The 7,728-nt window shown below is 38.0% G+C and overlaps 1 protein-coding gene across 1 annotated transcript in view; it reads right to left on the bottom strand.

Annotated features, from left to right (window-relative positions):
* Window positions 1–7,175, bottom strand: part of LOC129575847 (protein windpipe) — a 31,253-nt gene extending 24,078 nt beyond the window's left edge. The window contains exon 1 of the mRNA XM_055459984.1: window positions 6,243–7,175. The gene's annotated coding sequence lies outside the window, so the exon portion shown is untranslated. The remainder of the gene's footprint in view (window positions 1–6,242) is intronic.
* Between the last annotated feature and the right edge of the window lie 553 nt (window positions 7,176–7,728).

Below are 7,728 nucleotides of genomic sequence, written 5' to 3'. Positions count from 1 at the left end.
CTCTCTCTCTCTCTCTCTCTCTCTCTCTCTCTCTCTCTCTCTCTCTCGGCTGTGTGAACATTGGAATCCAAACACGATGGCTTTTGATCCATCGACTGGAGCGACACAACAACATCCAGCTAACAAGAACAATACCTCTAAATTTTAGTTTACATATCATGTTAAAGTCTAACAGTTAAACACCGATTCTGTCGAAGAAAAGGCGACAATACACGGCCTAGAGCCAATTCTACAATGAATGGCCTAGACTCTAGACCCTAGAGTTGGCCATATATTGTCGCCTTTTCACACAATTATGAAAAAGAAGAGAAATTAACCAATGACTTGAAAAAGGGGACAAAAAATCACTTACGAAGCAAGAGCCGACTCAATGGCTAGAGGTAAGAAAAAGAAGACGAATCCAAGGAATTCGACGAATGTTAATTAATTAGGCGTGAAAAAAAATGTTTTGTGAATTTGGAAATATGAGGCCGGTTTCGGGTGCAATTGTTCAATGTCTCTCACTCTCGCTCACTCATTAACCGTTTCGACAATCTCATGGCAATTAAAATGGAATTAGTTTAATAAACCGCAATTACAATACCTAATTGGCATCGAGCCCCTCTTTCATTCATAATTTGTATTCATGTATTCTCTTTTGGTGAGAGAGTGAGAGCGAGCGAAAGAGCGAGAGTGAATGAGTGAGAGCGAGGTTGCGAGAGAGACATTTAGAGTTTTTGCCTTCTCATTTTCAAACTTTTGCTTTTTCGCTTTTGCACTTTTTGCTCCACTTTTTTTGGTACTCTCTCTCTCCCTCTCTCTCTCTCTCTCTCTCTCTCTCTCTCTTCACTCTCTCTCTCTCTCTCTCTCTCTCTGTTGTTGGTCTTACTCAATCGATACAAATTTGTGAGTTTCTTACGGTTTCTCTCGGTGGGTACCTCTTTCACACTCGCTCTATATGACTTGTTTGTCTTTTTTTACCTTCTGAATCGTTGATTCACTGTCCCTTTCTCTCTCAACTTTCCGATGTTTGCTCTCATCTATTTGATTTTTTTTGACATTATTCAGTTTGACTATTTGATTTTTGGACTTACTGATCAAGACGTTGCAAATTCAACGATGATTTTTTCTCTTCAGCTCTTCAAATTTGAACTTCACAGTTTCGAATCGCAATTTGAATTCGCATTTTTTAAAACTTCGAATTCGAACTTTAAAATTGGACTTTTACGTAGTCCATCTGTGATTTTTCAATATCAGTTGATCCATGATTTGTGCAAAAAAAAATATATATATTGAAAAACAAACAGTCGGTCAGGCCAAGTTGCGTGCCGTATGCATTTGTGTATCGTCATACAAATACACACCGACACACGCACATTGTGCGCTTGCATTCTGCAGCAGAAATGACTCAAAACGCGAGCGAGACGAAGAGAATGTAGAATCTCGAGAAAAAAAAATGAATTGTAATAAAATGCGATGGAATTATAATTGCGTTTTGGATAGTCACACAAATTGTGTTTATTTTGTTTAAAAAAGGTCGTGTCAAGGTCCGTGTGCGATCAAAAGACGCTATACGAAGAGAGAGAGAGAGAGAGAGAGAGAGAGAGAGAGAGAGAGAGTTATATAAAAGTAATATATGGATGAATTGTCAGCATGTGACATTGTTGTGCGATCACCAGGCGAACACGAATTCGAGTTTAATCAGCGAATGGCGTATTGTTCTTCTTTTTTTTTATTTCCATCGCACGCTCTGTTTCAAATTCAAAAAATTGACTCTCATTCATATTCAAAACTTGGAATGTGCCATAAAAGGAGCATTCAATTAATTTCGGTGATTCTAACTATCAACCTTTTGATAGCGAACTAAATACGAGTTTCCTACTTGATACATCATTCGTTGGGAATCTATGCTAGCCATGTTCGTTTCTATGCGGTTAACGTTGAATACAATGAACTGTTGAATCATTTTTGGAGTTACGTTTTAAATAGAACGTCTTAAATTAAACAGTGTTCAATAAACACCTTAAATAGATCTTCTTAGAGACTTTTCAAAGAATAAAATGTCTTCGCGCAGAGTAAATTGTTTTCGAGACAGCCTGAATACCAATGAATATCTGCGTTTAAAAAAACGCGTTTGCCAAGCTTATCATTTGACGCTTGCCACCGAAACTATTTTCGCACACGAAACCTTTCCAAAAGACGAAAAATTTCATCTTTTTTTTAATGAAACACTGCAAAAGCATTCTTCTTCTCTTTAAAAAAAACGCTGCAAACACCGAAAAAGAAAATCCCCATCGTGAAATGGCAACAGATCCGTCTAAATCCAATTTTCGCTTTCGCCTCACTCTCTCTCTCTCTCTCTCTCTCTCTCTCTCTCTCTCTCTCTCTCTCCTTCTTTCTTCGTCTCTTTCCCTTCCTCTGACGATTGCAACTACCGAAAAAATACCCGGCGCTCCAGCAGTGGAATTCCCGGCTACCGTAAATTGCATACGGATTTCGTTGAACGTCATGCAATGGATTTAACTAAGAATAGCTTTGGAACGAGCAAACGAAAGAAACAGCGCATCAGTTCGTACTTTTTTTCGTCTAATAAAAGGATCGTTTTTTCTTCTTTTTGTGCAAAAACAAAATTTAGCGCATTTGAATGAAGCGTGCTTTTGAATTAATCGCATCACTTCCATCATCAGACTATCGAAATCCGAATAATTACAATGAAATTTGCGCACACACAGAACGAAATGGAATGAAAACAGACACATACAGCACTCTCAGCCCAGCACTTCGGAGCAGAGCAGAGCAGAGCAGAGCAGAGCAGAGCAGAGCAGAGCAGTGCAAAGAAGAAAAAAAATGCGATGCGAAGAATTCTATCGAAAATAAAGAAAACGAGCTGTTATAAAAATAGCTATCACTGGCGGAGTGAGAGTGAAAGATGTGGCTGAAATGAAATGTGAAAACAAGTGTTTATTGTGCGGAGAGTAAGATAGACATCCGGAGAGTAAGATAGACATCCATCGGATGAAATCAAGAGATGAAGGCAAAAAAGTAGCAGCAGCGGCAGCAGCAACAACAACAATCAACACTGACTGACTCAATCGAATTGAGCGCGTTGTTTTTTTTTCTCTCTATCTCTTCTGTTCGCGTTGTTTGTTTTCGCCGTTTTTGTTTTCGTAACGCAAAGATGAATGTGCAATTCGAACGTAATTTTCTGTCGACGTATGTATTTTAAACACATATAGTATTTATTCATCATCGCCGATTATGCGAATGTTCGATGGAACAAAATGTAGTTTAATTTCTAAAACGATTTGGATGTTTGTTCTCTGCGACTGGAGGAGAGAGACACAGGCGACAGAGTGAAGAGAAGAAAAAAAACGTCGACGACGACGACACAGCTCCAAAACCCGCGCCCGACTCACTTATGGATGGAACACGACCGAACGAACGGCGTCACAGAGCCAAAATGCGAAATAAAATATTAGCGCATTTTAGTGCATGATACTAAATTTGGTACTGTTCGACTCGGTACGCTTATCCATTTCAGTCGCGTGTGCCATGTAGCTACTCCTCCGGTCAGTCAGTCGCTAGTTTTTTTTCGATCGATCGGTTGGTTTACGCGCAAATTACTCTCTTGATGGGGCAACAGCACACACTCATTCGAATGCACATTGTTTGTGAGACACACACTGATTTCAATTTGTCCATTCGATGTCGTTCGCTTTTCTGTCTGTTACACTTTTTTATTCGTTTATAATAACTATAAAAATTGTTAATTTGTATGAGCTTTGATGGGTCAAACTCACTCGATCCACACACACACACACACACTCAATTCGGATGCAATTGTCAATCGACGTCGGCAATTTTGTTTTCTCACGCGGCTATTTAACCATCTCATCGACGCATAATTAACTATTTCACAATCGGTGTTCAATGGATTCGCTGTCTCATTCGTTGGCTCATTTGCGCTCTATCGCTCATGCTGTGTCGCATTTTTGTGTTATGTTTTCTGGCGGTCGCCGTTAGGTCAATGACGATCGCAAACAGTGTGTGTAAATTGTAAATGACTCGAACTTTTTTTTTCGTCGTCATCGTCGTAGTTGTCGTCGTTGTTTGCTGTTGTTGCTTTCATTACACTAGTACTCATAACGTTGCTCTTTTTCTTCTCGCGCTGCTCTTACTCACTTTTGTTGGATTGCTTCTTGGTTATGTAGCTTTTGTAGCTGATTGTCATAATGTTTATTGTTTAATACACCAGCCGAACGATTGTAAAATGTACGATCATTATTATGATTGTGTTTTTTTTCTTCTTCTACGCTTTCCTTCAACCTCTCTCTCTCTCTCTTGCACTATTTAAATGGTGCTTCGATATATACCAAGTTTCACTAAGTAGCTATTCACGTATGTGATGTGTGTGTGCGCGCGAGCGCATTTTTTTCGCTCTTTCTTTATACTCATTTCAAAAGTTTTAACTGCCTTCCTCATTCATGGTGTGGTGTGGATCGTACGATATGGGGCTTTTTTTCGCTCACTCATTAATAATTACACAATTATACAATCACATGCTGAGCTTTATCATAAAGTTTGGGCCAGTGCAACAGCTCGCGAGCGCCGCGCAACACTTCCATCGCAATGTGATCATGTAGCGGCAGTGGAATACCGGCCCCATACTTTCCATTGACATTTTCAAATGTTTATCATGTCAAAAATGTCGACCAATTAGATAAATTCGAATTTTGATCGCATCGCACCGAAATGTAATGCCGGCTGAGGATGGACACGATATTCGATACATTTTGATAGCGAGAAAATTCTTGCCTGAAGTTTTTTAAATAACGACTTTTGATGCGAGAAGAAAGGAAATTTCAATCAAATATAAACTTTTCGTCGGATAAAGAGAAATTTTGACCCAAAACATCACATTTTTTGGCGAAAAGTAAGATTTTGATAACGGCGATTTTGACAAAAGAGGAGAATTTGATGACGGATTTGACTTGAAAGTGGTCGAAATCAAAAGGTAAGTTTCTTACGCGGAAAGAGAATTTTTCTATAGAAGTTCCTTAGTATACTAAAAGACAATTTTTTGCTCAAAAACACATGAATTTGGTACACAACGAGTCTTTTGTACTAGAAAAAATTAAATTCTGTCCAAATGAAAGAGATAAATTTTCCAATAAACAGACGGTTTCAAATAAGACGGCTTTAAAGACACAGTTTTCTCAAAACCAAAGCCTGTTTTAGAAAAAATGTGACTTTTTTCCCACTTTTTCGCCGGCGAATCGATTTTTTCAAAGAAAAAAACGGTGATTCACCGTCAAAAATTGAGATTTTTTTCTTCACTTTCGGGAAGAAAACGATTTTTTTGAAGAGAAATTTTTTTTTCTTAGAGAAAATCGATTCATTGATTTTTTTCTTCTCTCTTTCCTTCATATTATTCATTTGTTTCTTGACAATTTTCATTCATACATATCCAATTGCATAGTTTTTCGGAAATTTTCATGAATTGCAAAAAATCGTAATATTTTCTTCGAAAAAGTTTTCATTTGCATTTGCTTAAATCATTTTTCCCGAGAAAGCAAAGAATAAATGCTAAGAAGAAAAGCGAAAAATTCGGTTGAAAGAAAATCGAAAAGCCGAAAAATGTGAGTAATTCCAAGAACAAAAGCATCTATATTGCTTGTACTTTCCTTGGCTGTTACTTCGATTGTTGGTGTGCAAGTTGTTGCTTTCGAAAGAGAGAGAGAGAGAGCCTGTCAGATAAAATTCTACATTGTGAATGGTTCGATATGTCTTCGCAAATGTTCTGGTTCAATCGAAATGTCAATTCAAACCTCTACGCAAATGGCATTAGATCAACATTGTGAATTCTACACGAAAATTATCTGTTGAGTTTCATCTAGATCTAAATAAGTGGCGTGCGCGCGTCAAAGTCTCAATTACACATTTCAATACTATAGTTTCGCATGCTTGTCCAATGTGTATTTGCTTGACTCTTCTCGTTCATTCTCCCGAATTCCCCAAGACATCACGTGTACCATTCGATAGCAACAAAATATGCTAACCGTATTGAATAACTCAATTAACCCATTTACATTCTTTTTTTTACGTCTCTCTCTCTCTCTCTCTCTCTCTCTCTCTCTCTCTCTCTCTCTCTGGTTTCGATCTTCAGCAGAAAAATTTCTGGACTTATACAGTTACACAAGTAATTCACTGATCTTAAAAATAAGGTGTGATGTAACAACAAAAAAAGAGATGAAAGAAATTACCTGGATCGTTTTTTCTCCGCAGTGGCAAATAATGACGGGCGCAAATAAGAATTGTGCCAAAAAGAAGTTGACAACGACAAATGTAACACACACTTGGCGTTGAAGGAAGCGAACGAACGAGCGAGCGATAGAAAAAATTGATAGTGTTGTTATCTGGGCTGGGTTTGTTTGCCAAGATGAAAATTGCGAATTATCTCAACCGTTTGTTCAGTCTTAACAATGCACAGTATCGTCTCTTTCTCTCCCTCTTTTTCTTTCTGTCGAATGATCACATGGATTCCAAGGCGTTTATTCTTCAAAAAATTTGTTGTTGTTGCTGTTGGTTGTGTGTAATTTATGTTACTTTGCCGAAAAGAAAATCGAGCAAAAATTCAAACGAAAGAAGACAGAAAAAAAAAGTTCCGTGCAAATATTAACAAGCTCGTTCACTCTCTCGCCTTTCTATTCACCGTTTTTTTTTGTTGCTTCGAGAGTGATTCGGCGAAATTATTCACTAGAATCAAATGCAAAAAGAAAAAATCACACACAAACACGCACGGACACAACCGAAATGAAACCGTTTCTTTTTTCGTTGCTCTTCTTATCAACCACAAAAAATTGGCGAAAAAAAAAACGATTTGCGAAAATTTCTTTTTTTTTAACGAAAAAAAAACCCACTTTTTCACTTACTGGCCAAAATGGCGAGAATAGGTCTTGTAATTTTTTTTTTTTTAACAAAATAGCGGCGTGTAAAAATGGCTCGTTTTCAAATCGTCGAATTAATAAATTGCCGGCTAAAAAAAAAAGACGATTTTTTTCCTCTTCAATTCATGAATAAGTAACGATCATAACGCTCTCAACACATGTTTTCGACTGTGCAAACGTTTCGTCGAACGCAAACCGCTTACACCCGTTTCGATGGATTACGCTCTTGCTCTCTCACTATTTTGGAATATTGTGAAGAGGCATAGAGGCGTGCGAGCGTGTGCTAGCGCTCAAAAGAGAGAGAGACACACTCACACTGTATACACACACGCCTACCACACAGTTAGTCAGAGAGTGTCTCTCTGGCTATGCATGAGTGTGTGCGTGAGAAAGAGAGCGAACGGTAATAGATTGAATGAGTATCGTATCGTTCGTTCGATCGGTCGATGTCGCATTCGCATATATATATTCATATTTGTGTGTTGACAATCGCTTCGTTCTGTGTGCTTTTCGATCGGTTTCAGTTGTTTTTCTTTTCTTCTCTTTTAATTTTTTTTTTCTCTTTTAAGCGAGAAACATACCAAATAGTTGGCCCCTGTACACACCAGCATATATGGTCTATAGCACACAGTCGACGACGATGATGGATAAAACAGCCAAATGAAAATAATGCACAGAAAAAAAGCGAACGAAAAATCGACGAAAGAGGAAGAGAAATGCACGTAAACGACGATGAGAAAACGAAGAAAAAAGAAAAAAAAATTTAACACGATCCCATAGACATACAGTGGCCGTAAGGACA

This window comes from Sitodiplosis mosellana, unplaced genomic scaffold, assembly GCF_009176505.1.
Source record: "Sitodiplosis mosellana isolate CC-2019 unplaced genomic scaffold, AAFC_SMos_1.0 Smas_scaffold_6170, whole genome shotgun sequence".
Classification (NCBI taxonomy): domain Eukaryota; kingdom Metazoa; phylum Arthropoda; class Insecta; order Diptera; family Cecidomyiidae; genus Sitodiplosis; species Sitodiplosis mosellana.
The sequence above is the reverse complement of the archived record's forward strand: the minus strand, read 5'-3'. Positions and strand labels throughout refer to the sequence as shown.